A 13,130-nucleotide genomic window follows, 5' to 3' on the forward strand; every position below is an offset into this window, starting at 1 on the left:
CCTGTATAAGGAATGTTCCAATATGTCTCTGCTTTAGTTGGTGAACAGATCTTTGTGCTTTCCCTCAGTATTGTTTTATTATAGGTGTCTCCAAGCAATGACTTGCCAAATACCTAAGCCTTCACCAATGCCCTAGGTAGTTCTTAAGCTGACCCTGGGCTTGGAATCCAGTAAGCATGTTGCATATTCAGTGACATTCAGAATTGCTTCTAATATTGTAAGAGAGATAGTGAAAAAAAATCAGGCATTACTGTCTTCTACATAGAGTTAGAAATCTCAGGGCAAGCTTAGCAAAGTATACTTAGGATCTTCATTACAGTCAGGTATGGCAGACGATGTTGCATATTAGAATAAAGTTGGTGAGTTCTTCTGACAAATGGAGATTCCCTAGAGATACGTAAAAGAGCAGCAAAGTTACTCCCATAAGCAAGAGTTTACCATGACCTAGGAAGAAGGAAGGTTGTGGTCTAAGAAGGAACTAGGGTAAATACTTAGAACTATAGATAGCTGAGTTATACCCATACACGGAAATTTACAATGGCCTAGGAGAAAGGTAGACTATACAATAGACTAGAATTGGAACCATGGCAAGGGTGTGAAGCCCTTGCCCCTGGCTTCTAAGATTAAGCTGACCTTAGGTGAGGCTGCTTTTGATCCCAGTTGTTAACATTGATTTTTATCCCAGTTGGTATCTGTTAGCTTTCTGTATGCATTTCTCTGTTTTGTGTAAAAGTCACTTATATAAGTGGTGCTTCCTTTGAGACAAATTGCATCCAGATACAGGATTCCCTTGTGTCCCTGTCTGTTTTAAACCCTCTGCACCAACTCCTTGCCTGCCTGTCCAGGACCCTGATTTCTTCTGCGGATTGAGGGAGGCCAATTGAGGCCAGTCCACAGCAAGCTGAGAAGGGTGACCCCATAGGAAGATCAGTAGTCTCAACTAACCCGGACCCCTGGGATCTCTCAGACACATCCTGTATACCTACCAGGCAGCATACATTAGATGATATGAGGTACCCTACACATATGCAGCACAGTACTGGCTGAACTGTTCTCAGTGAGAGAAGATGCATCTAACCTTTGAGAGATTTGAGAATCCAGGGGGTGGGTTGGTCTGGTAGGGTGACATTGGGGAGAGGAGGACATCTTCTTCGAGATGGGAGAGGAGGAATGGGATAAGAAAAGTCAGAGGGCAGACCAGGCAGGGAATAAAGATGACTGGATTCAAAAAATAGATGTAATAATAGTAATAATAGTAATAATAATAATTAATAATAATAATAAAGCATACCTACAAGTATTATACCTAGGCAAACAAGACACTAAAGGTTAAAAGGACCTGGACAGATGTCTTAAAGAATCTATTTGACCACATTTGTTAGCCCACACTAATATATTCAAGAAAATGTTAAATTACAATAGATGCAAAAAACAAGACATTCCATGACAAAGTCAAAGTTATACAAAATCTATCCACAATATAGGGTTGCAGAAGGTAGCTATAGTCATGAAAACACAGAAAATTATCTCACACCAACAGAAGCACAAACATGCCGCCCCAAATACAATGACAAAAACAACACCAACACCAACGAAAACAACACCAAGCAACCACTACCAAGAAACACAACAACAACAGAATAACAGCAGTTAAGTATCATTGGAGATTAATATCTTCAAATATAGACTTAATTCTCCAATAAAATGTAACAGGATAGCAGAATGAATATGAAAACAGGATCTGTCCTACTGCAAAAAGAAACAAACTACAAAACCAAAGATAAACCTTACTTCAGAGTACAGGGTAGGAAAATGCCTTTATAAACAAATGGACCCAAGAAGAATTTTAGAGTACCCATTTTAATTTGTAACCAAACAGATGTCCATTCAAAATTATTCAAAAGACATGAAGAGGAATCCTTCATATCCATCAAAGGAAAAATTCCCCAAGATGTTGTCTCAATCCTTAACACCTATGCTTCAAAAAACAAAGGCACCCACATGTGTAAAAGAATCATTATAAGTTGTAGATTTTCTCTTTTCCTACAACCCCACTGCTCAGCCTGTCTCCCAGCATGGCTATCCTAACTTGAAACATAGAAAGGATGCCAGACCCAATTCTGGAAGACCTACTCCAACCCTGGATACACAGTTCTACATGGCACCCAGGGGCCCTGCTCCACCTTGCAAAAGCCAGGCCAGCCAAAATCACAGACAGCCATATGAATAAAGTCAATCTTAAGAACATAATCAATGCAATATGACCCTCACAAAACCCAAGTTCCTTACTACAGCAAGATCCTAACTTACCTAAAGAGAAGGATATGACCTTAAATTTCATCTCATGAATTCCCATAAATAAATAGAGGAAAAACAGTTCAATAAGTGAAGAAAATTAATAAACCCATCTAAGATCTAAAAATGGAATTATAGTCAATGAAGAATAAACAAATATAGACAACTCTAGAGATGGAAATCCATGGAAATAGAATTGGAATGACAGACACAAGCATCAATAACTAAATATAAAAGAAGGAAGAGGAGATCTCAAGAATAGAAGATACCATAGAAGAAATGGATACATCAGTCAAAGAAAATGCCAAATATAATTGCAAGCTGGAATTTAGTCTGGCCATTCCTCAGAAAAGTGAACATAGTTTTACCTGATGACACAGCTATAGCATTCCTGGGCATATACCCAAAAGATGCTCCAACATATAACAAGGACACATGCTTCTCTATGTTCATGACAGCCTTTTTTTTTTTTTTTACAATAGCTGGAAGCTGGAAAGATCCCAGATGTTCTTCCAATAGAGGAATGGATACAGAAAATGTGGTAAATTTACACAATGGAGTACTACTCAGCTATTAAAAACAATGACTTCATGAAATTCTTAGGCAAATGGATGGATCTAGGAAATATCATCCTGAGTGTGAAGAACACACATGGTATGTACTCACTGATAAGTGGATATTATGAAAAAAAGCTCAGAACACCCTGATACAACACACAGGCCATATTTAAGTCAAGAAGAAGGATGACCAAAGTGTAGATGTTTCAGTACTACTTAAAAGGAGGAATAAAATAATCACAGGAGGAAGAATAAGGAGGTAACTGGGAGGAAGAGAGGAAAGTGAAGAAAAAGGAGAAGCAGGAGACAGGAGAGAAGTACAGAGGGTCATGAAGTTGAACAGGGGTGTGTAACAATGGGATATGGGGAACTCGTGGTAGCCACTATCACATCCTAGATACCAGGAAAGTAAGAGACTCCCAGGACAAAATGGGAATGACATTAGCTGAAATACCCAATAAAGGGGAGAGAGAACCTGTAGAAACCATATCCAGAGGTTAGGCATGATCCCCAGTTGATGGATAGAACCACCTACCTATCTCAAAAATATTAACCCAGAATTTCTACTGTCTAAAGGAAATGTGGAACAAAAAGTGGAGCAGAGACTGAAGCAAAGGCCATCCAGAAACTGCCCCACCTAGGGATCCATATGGTCTGCAGACATCAAATCCAGAAATTATTGCTAATGCCAAGAAGCACTTGATGACAGGAGCCTGGTATGGCTGTTCCCTGAGACGCTGTGCCAGATCATGACCTATACAGATACAGATGCTTGAAGTCAACCATCAGACTCAGTACAGCAACTGCAATCGAGGAGTTAATGGGAGGACTGAAGGAGCTGAAGGGGTTTGTACCCTCATAGGAAGAACAATATCAACTAACCAGATGACCCAGAGATCCCAGGGACTAAACCACTAACCAAAGAGTTCATATGGAGGGAGTCATGGATCCAGGTGCATATGTAGGAAAGGATTGCCTGATCTGGCATTAATGGGAGGAGAGACCCTTAATCCTATGGAAGCTTGATGCCCCAGTGTAGGGGAATGCTAGGACAGTTAGAAGGAAGTGAGTGGGTAGGCTAGGGTGTGGGAAGCGGTTTCTGCTGTGCCTGCGTGGCCTAATTGGTAAACAAGCAATGTGCGCATGTGCGAGAGTGTTTTCACGCCAAGTCACAGCCCATCCCGGGGTGTGGTGATGAGGCTCTGGGAGAGCCAATCAGGTGTGGACATGTCACACTAAGGTGTATATAAGCAGCACCTTTTTAGTGCTTGGGGTCTTCCTCTTCATGTTGAAGCTAGTGTAATAAAGTTGCTGCATAAGGATCCGGTTTCTCACACATGTGTTCTTGCTGGCAAGACGATAGCACGGGCAAGAATTGGTGCTGAAACCCAGGAACCGCCTTACCATCGCTGGCACCAAGGAGACCCTCCGTTGGCGGGGCAGATTCAGAACTGTAGTCAGGTTGGTTTTTCAAGGTTCTGAGAGGCATGTTTGGTTCTGGTCTTTCTCTACAATTAGAAGGGGCAATGGAAGCCTTTGTAATTGTTCTTGTGGCACTTATCCTTTTCCTTATAGTGAAAGCAGGACAGGGAGTGCTGGAGGAGGTTCAAGACAGCATGTCAGAAACAGAGCAGGGTAAAAGATTGGGAGCTCAAAGAAAAAAGGGTATACCTAAGAAACAAGGCCCTTCCAAGGATTCTGGATCCGAGGAAGAGAGAGAAAAGGGAAAGGATGCCCTGGGAGAGAAAAAGGAGAAGGGAGAGAGAAAAAGGAGGAAAGATAAAGGGGAGAAGAGAAAAGTGAAGGGGAAGGAGTCCCCGGAGAGGAAGAACCTTTATTCATTAAAAGAACTTGAGGGTTTAGGACTTGATATCTCAAGCTCAAGTGAAGAACTTAGTCCCTCGGAGGAAGAAGACTTAGAGGAAGAAGCAGCCCACTATGAGGAAGAAAGATACCACCCTGATGAGGGTAGAAATAGTGAGCCAAGGAGGAAGTTAAAAGGAAATAGTGGCTTAAGTCAGGGCATGGTTTGGTCTCTGGGCCCTAGCGCCCCTCCACCTTATGCAGAAAATTTTTGCTCAGATTCTGTTATTCCTCGAGACAAGCAGCAAAAATTACAGCAGATGTTTCCTGTCTTTGAGGTAGCGGATAGAGGATGCGTTCATGAGTCTGTGGAGCACATACAGATCAAAGAACTTGCTGAGTCAGTCCGTAATTATGGAGTTATTGCCAATTTTACATTATTTCAAGTCTAAAGACTTGCTACTTTGGCCATGACTCCGGGAGACTGGCAAATGGTGGCAAAGGCTGTGCTCACTAATATGGGGCAGTATTTAGAATGGAAAGCCTTATGGTATGAAACCTCTCAAACGCAAGTGAAGGGCTAATGCTGCAGCTGAAGGAGATTAGAGAAATTGGACTTTGATCTGCTGATAGGTCAGGGACCATATGCAGCCAATCAGACAAATTATAATTGGGGAGCATACGCTCAGGTTTCAGTTGCTGCCATTAAGGCGTGGAAAGCAATTTCAAGGAAAGGAGAGGCAGGAGGACATTTGACAGATGAAAAAGCCTCACATGTAATACACCACTGCCTAGAGGCATGGAGTGCTTGGGGTAAACCTAAAATTCTAAAAACTGACAATGGGCCAGCATATGTCTCTAATAAGTTTCAACAATTTTGCCATCAAATGAATGTTTTACATTTGACTGGCCTTCCTTACAATCCACAAGGACAAGGCATTGTGGAACGTGAGCATCGCACTATAAAAGCTTATTTAATAAAACAAAGAAGGGGAATTGTGGAAGACTCGATATCCCCAGTACCAAGAGTTGCTGTTTCCATGGCACTCTTTACTATTAATTTTTTAAATCTTGATGAGCATGGTCACTCTGCGGCTGATCGTCATAGTTTGGAGCCCGATAGGCTAAAGGAAATGGTCAAATGGAAAAATATCCTTGATAATAAATGGTATGGCCCGGATCCTATCTTAATCAGATCCCGGGGAGCTATTTGTGTTTTTCCAAAGGGTGAAGAAAATCCACTTTGGGTCCTGACGGGACTGACAAGGACCGTGAAAGAGCAAGATGAACCCCAAGATGATCCTCTTGCTCCTGATGATTGAGACCAGGATAAGTATACCTTTGTGGGCCATAGTAAGATCATGGCCAGTACCTTTACCAGTACATTCCAATTCTTCTACCTTGCCTTTGTTTTTTGCAAAGGAATATTTTTTGGATGTGCCTTATGCACGACAAACTACTCGAGAGCCACGGGTGTATAAGAATAGATTATCTTTAATTGGGCAGCATTACTCCCGTTAGGTATATTAATGATTCTTTTATTAGAAATATAGACCTACTGAATCACCTGAAGGGGAACTGGTCACAGGAGCTGGAAAGGTTGCAGACGAGGCTGCAGATAAAGATCCTGAACCTCAATGGGACCAGAATGGAACCAGTGACCCTTGGAGATTTTACCTCTTGGCTTACCTCTGCTTTTTATTATTTTAAGGAGTGGGTGGGGGTTATATTGTTTGGTGCAGCCTTATGTTGTAGGATAGTGTTTATGCTATGGTTGGTTTGCAAACTCAGATCTCAACAGAAACGTGACAAGGTTGTTATCACTCAAGCACTTGTAGCCATTGAACAAGGGGCCTCCCCTGAAATTTGGTTATCTATGTTTAAGAATTAGTTGGCATCTGAGTTCTCTGCTCTTGCACCCCACGGATCTGCGGATCCATTGCACTGGAATGAGAGAGATGCAATGATCATTGATCAGCCCTTGCACATCGCTGAGGTTTCCTCATTGCACGAGACAGGGTGATCATGATTTTTCTGCTAAAATTTTTCCTTAAAACCTGGCTGGCCTTGCTTATAGAGTTCACCCTAGGCCATCTAGCAGTTATTGTCACACAGCACTGTGGTATCCAGAGATGGGCAACTTTTCTCGTGCACAGACCAACCTAAGACATGGGGCCCGGTGGTGATAGGGTTATCCTATGATGGGTAAGGCTGTGTCATTAGAGGAATGACCTAAAACAGGAGCCACAGCAGATGGACATAACTGCAGAGGCCTAGACCAGCCTCGTCTTAATAAAACAAAATTGGGGAGATGTGGGAAGCCGTTTCCGCTGTGCCAGCATGGCCTAATTGGTAAACAAGCAATGTGCGCATGTGCGAGAGTGTTTTTGCGCCAAGTCCTGGGGTGTGGTGATGAGGCTCTGGGAGAGCAGCCAATCAGGTGTGGACATGTCACACTAAGGTGTATATAAGCAGCGCCTTTTTAGTGCTTGGGGTCTTCCTCTTCATGTTGAAGCTGGTGTAATAAATTTGCTGCCCCCCTTTTGTTTATCATCTGACTAAATACTTTAATTAAACTGAAGATCTCCCAAACACTATATAACCATCATTGCAAGGGGAAAAAATAGAATACCCTTTAGCTTTAAAAGACTACAAATACACTCCATGTGAAATCATGGAACAATAATATTGATAGGTATTAGAAAGTAATGATAGGCTAGTCATGGTAGCATACAGCTTTAATCCCAGCACATGGGAGAATTAGAATGGAGGATCTCTGTGATTTCAAGGACAGTTTGGTCTACAAAATTCATTTGAGACGGGCCAAAATTACATAGTGAGATACTGTTTCATAAAGGAAGAGAAGATGATGATAATAAGAAAAAGAGAACAAAAATAAAATAAAATGTTTACTATGTGCCATGTTCCAGGGGATGAGTCTAAATGCTTTAAATGTAATGTAATTTTTACAATTTTTACAATAGTATTTGAGATAGTTACTACTGTTTTTCTAATTTTTTTTGTATATGAGAAGATTGAGTCACATATAAGAGAAACAATTTGCTGGAGTCACATAGCAAGAAAACAAGAATAAGGATTACAAATGTACTAATTATAAGATCTTAATATCTGGAATTTACAAGTGTATAAGGATAAAATGTAAATTGTTGTACATGTCTTAGCTAGTTAGTTTTTGTCAACTTGACACTAGCTAGTATAATCTTGGATGAATAAACCTCAATTATGAATTGTATGATACTGAGCTGACTTGGTGTGAGAATATCCAGTTTACTGTGAGTGTTGCCATCCCCGGGCAGGTGGTTATAGGTTGTATAAGTAAAAGTAGTGTGAGCAAGTCATGAGGGCTTGCTTTGCTTCACTTCCCACTTTGAGCTCCAGCCCTCACTTCCCTAGATAGATCACATATTGTGGTATGTATGTATAGGCCAATTACAATTTCCTCCACAAATAACTTTTACTCATGATTTTCATCACAATAATACAAAACAAGCTAGAACATTGTCACTAATAGGTCCAGAAAAGTGTTTTTCAGTCCCATGTAGGCATAATGATGTCATGGTGGTACAAACCTGATATCTTAGCTATCCAGAGGCAAGATGATCTGAAGTTGATGGTTATTCTTGGGTGATTTTTTTTAAAATCCTACCTGTGGTATATAATATTCTGCTTCAGAAAAAAGGATAGCACATGTTGGTGAAAGATAACATCTTGTGTAGTGTGATTTATTTTGTGTTCCTGGATCTTTTAAAGGATTCCACAGTTTCTAATCAAAGGACTCTTTTGGGAAATGCTTAGAACTGCTTAACCGAATGAGTGATAGTGTTAGCTGTCTTTTGGATATCTAGGAACAGGAAGGAATGTAAAAGCTAGTAGATTGAGTAGGGTCCAAGAGACAGAGAAGTAGAGTCTAGGGGGCAGAGGAGTAAGGTTAGAGAGTAGAGTGAGAAAAGTCAGTTGCTGACAGTTGAGACAGGAGAAGATGAGCTGAGTCAGAGAAGAAGATATTGTTAAGAGACAGAAGAACCTATGAAAAAACATATATATATAAACATATATATATATATATAAACATATATATATAAACATATATATATATAAACACACACACACATATATATATATATATATATATATATATATATGCACACAATCACATAAAGACAAAAAAGCTATAATCCTTTTTGCAGCTCAAGCTCAGGAAGGAGTAGAGAGGTCAGTTCACTTCAAGTACAATACAGGATTTTTCTGAATGTCTGTGTGGGTAACATTTTCTTAAGGTACAATTAAACTACACAGAAACATCTTAGATAAAGCAATTTTGTGAAATATAGATAAAGAGAACACGATTACTGAAGGTTGTAGAAATGACTCAGTGGAAAATTACTTGAAATAAATATATAAAATTCTAAGTTTAAATCACAAATTTCATTTAGTTTGGTACGGTTATACACACACACTATCTGTCTATCTATCTATCTATCTATCTATCTATCTATCTATCTATCTATGTAACCCCTAGGCTCAGAGTTGGGCAGCAGAATTCTAGGAGCTTGTGGCTAGCCCACTTGGCTGAATCAATGAGGTTCCAGTCAGGTGAGAAACTCTTCCCTCCAAACAAAGATAAGGTTGAAACTAATGGACAAATGTCAGCCTCTGGCTTGCTATCACACACACACACATACACACACACACACACAAGACTATTGAAATACAACAAACATCATTAATAAATTAAAATAGATTTTTGTCACATCCACCCCGACCAGCAGGAAAGACACAACACCACATTGTCCTTCTTCAAGCAGGTTTATTCAAGAACACTTAGCATTGCAATGCAGGAACAGGAATCCCCCCCACACACAACCCCTGGGCACGCCTTAAATACCCTACTGACTCCTCCCAATCACCCCAGTCACATAACGGCAGTCCATAGGTTCACAGCAAGTGACGACACCTCAGGCAAGCTGACAAGGCATGGCATCTGTGCAGTGCAGGTGGCTGGGATGTGGCTAAGTCTGAGATAATGAGGAAGTCAGGCTCAGGTCATAAGATCTGGCAGCCATCCCAGGTGCCATCTTCGGGTGGCAGCCACACCTGCTCCTTACATCTCCCCCTTATTTATTATTTTGGCAGAGAGAATGCCTGTCTTAGGTTGCCCCCTGCAATAATGCTCCTTACCTATCATTGGGAGGACAAACAGCAGTGGTCTGGTCCCTGTCTTAGGTTGGTAATACCTCCAGGGAGTCTTACCCGTCATTGACTACTTCTCTAGCATGCCAAGCCACACTTGAGGAGATTGTCCCAGCTCTAGGGCTCAAAAGCCTGAATCAATAGTGCCTGTGCACGGGTATGCCTTTTTTTGCATACGGCAAATGCACCACAGGGCCATTACTCCTGTGGCAACGCAGACGATTGCCAGCCCTCCTATGCCAGCCCATTCCTTGAGGTGTGATATTGCTGTGACTATGGCAGCAATAATCCCCAAATCTCTTTTAGGTCTAAACAGAGTCATCACAGATGGAGCTTGCACTGGCCAGGGTTCAAATCTAGGCATACAGGTTACCACAGCCAAGGAAAATACAGATGCATTCCAACACATACTATAAAAGCAATTATCACTACTATGATTAATGAACTCATTATCATCATAACTACCATTATATACTAAAAACACAAAAGGGGGCGAAACACACACAGGTGTAGGCACAAAAGACATATTTTTTCTCAAAGCCAAAACATTCACAGAATTTTCAAACAAATCAGACATGTTCCAATAAAAACTAGCATTTCCCCAGGCCCTTCCCATCAGTATACTTAGAGGTGACAAATCAGTACAGCTTCCATTTACCTCACATAACAACCATACATTAAAAGGATTATTAGCCCCTCGCTGTCCTTGGCTTTGATATGTCCAATTATAACTTGCAAACGTTTGATTATGTGTGATACTGATGTACGGAGAAAATGTAAAATACTTTTTCACCGCCCAAGCGGCCTCTGGGATTGACATCCAGTCCACAGAGGCAAAGCGTCTCATACACCTCTGCAAAACGAAGCCCAGCATGGTTGGGGTGGAATGCTAGCATTGCCCTTGGGTATGCTCGCAGGCCAAGTTCCTCTGATCCAAGTAGCATTAGCTTGGGTTGAATTATTAAAAAGGTCAATCAAACCATGCAGCCGTCTGATTATACAATTGCACACACGCACTATCTTGAGAAATATTTACAATAAGCTGAAAGCATAAGACCCCTTGCAGGGCAAGCTGGAGAGATTCATTCACCGGTGCCACTCCTTCATCATCCGGTAAAAAGGGAAGCTGTAAAGATGCATTGGAGGTAAAGAAACAAGGAAACACTTGAGCAGAATGGGTCAAGGGTAGCGGCTTCGGAAACACCAACGTGATGCCCCATCGTAGCTCCTCACTCCTGCACCCTGTCACCATCATCAGTATTCCAAGTAGAATCAGCATCACACCTCTGGTCATCCTTCAGCACTTGAGTCAGTCATTCAGGTACCCACAACGGCAGGCAGCAGTCCTGGGTAAACACACAAACAGACCCTCTCTCCCACACCAACACTGGATCTGGCCCATGCCATTGGCCATCCAACACGTCCTTCCACATAACAGTTCCCTTCTGAGATGCATCAGGATTACTGAATCTCTCTGCAGCAGTACAATCAAATTTATCTTTATTTTAAAAATTAAGAGTAAATAAGGCTATAGAAAGGCATTCCTGTAGAGTCGCCCCTAGGGCAACTCACCCTTTTTGTTTTATTAAGCATTCTTTTAAGGTACGATGAGCACGTTCAATTATTCCCTGCCCCTGAGGGTTATAGGGAATACCATGTACAAGATCAACGCCAATCATCTTACAAAAGCTAACAAAAGTATTGGAAGTATAAGCAGGGCCATTATCAGTTTTTAATTCTTTAAGTTGACCCCAAGCACCCCATGCTTCAAAGCAATGAGCAATGACATGACAGACCTTTTCTCCAGTATGCAAAGAAGTAAAAATTACTCTAGAGGCAGTATCAATTCAAACATGAACAAACTGTAATTTTCCAAATTTGGCAAAATGAGTCACATCCATTTACCAAATATTTAGGGAGAGTAACCCTCATGGGTTAACTCCAAAGGAGGGTTGAGGTAATAAAGGAGTGCAGGCCTGACAATCCTTGACAATCTCCCTGGCCTCTGCTCAGGTGATCCCAAAGCAAGAGGCTAATGTTTTAGAATTTACATGAAATTTAGAATGAAAATCATGAGCAAGGTTAAGGGCAGGACATGCCAGAAATACAGCAGCTTGTGCTGCCTTATCCACTATGTCATTACCCTAAGCCAATGGACCTGGTAACCCATTGTGAGCTCGGATATGCTGAACAAAGAAGGGGGAGGATCTATGCAATAGCAAATTTGGTAATTTACTTAATAAATCCCCAATGCTGGACCTAAGATTCACCCTATCAACCACCTCCAAGATAGCAAGAGCATTAACCACATATTGACTATCTGATATTAAATTAAAGGCCCATGAATGTTGTTAAAAAACCTTAATCACAATCTGTAATTCTATAAGTTATGGTGAGGCAGGGGGGAATTGTAAAACTATATGCACAGAGCCTTGAACTAAATTGGCTCCGCATCCTGACTGATCCATCTAAAAATTAGAGGATCCCCTTTCAATGGTACTCGAGACATAATCACAGGAAAAATTACAGGGTGAGCTTTACACAACTGTAAAATAGGATCTTTGGGAAAATGATTATGTATCTTGCCTAAAACACTGCATCTTAAAACTGCCTAGTCATCTACAGTGGCAGACAACATTTCAACTTGTCTACTATCATATGGTACAATAATTTCATCAGGAGGGGTACCAAAATGCTGCATGCATTGCTGTAAACCCAGCAATGCCAATTGGGCGACTGAAGCAGGATAATAGGATAACACTTTGGCAGGGGAAATTTTAGGATGGATCCATAATAAAGGAGCACCCTGCCAGAGGACTCCAGTAAGCTGGCTCTCTGAGGGCAGGATGCACAAAATAATAGGACTGAACAGATCTCTTTAATGCGGCTGTTGGAATACCCTTTTCGACCAAACTTAACACTACACGGGCAGAATCAGTAAGCTACCTGGGAAATTTAATTCTATATCTCCCGGTAAAATATCATATAATGGTTGTAATTGTTTGTTGGTTAGGCCCAAATAGGGATGTACCCACTGTATATCCCCCAATAGCTTTTGAAAATCATTCAATGTGCTCAAATTATCTGTACGAAACTGAATTTTCTGGGGAGATACTGACGATCAAAATTTTTTGTTCCTAAATAATTCACCACTTTTCCTTTTTGAACCTTTTCCAAGGTTGAAATCAATTGCTTTCTTTTAATTTTTGGATCATTACACTATATATGTGTGTAACTTTGTCTCACTCCGAGAACCTCAATAGT

At 41.0% G+C, this 13,130-nt stretch overlaps 1 pseudogene; it reads left to right on the plus strand.

Annotated features, from left to right (window-relative positions):
* The first annotated feature begins 4,378 nt into the window (after window positions 1-4,378).
* On the plus strand, window positions 4,379-13,049 carry LOC110286370 (igE-binding protein-like; annotated as a pseudogene).
* The last annotated feature ends 81 nt before the right edge of the window (window positions 13,050-13,130 follow it).

The sequence above is a fragment of the Mus caroli genome, unplaced genomic scaffold, assembly GCF_978045245.1.
Source record: "Mus caroli unplaced genomic scaffold, Mus_caroli_1 scaffold_5, whole genome shotgun sequence".
In the NCBI taxonomy this organism is placed as follows: Eukaryota; Metazoa; Chordata; class Mammalia; order Rodentia; family Muridae; genus Mus; species Mus caroli.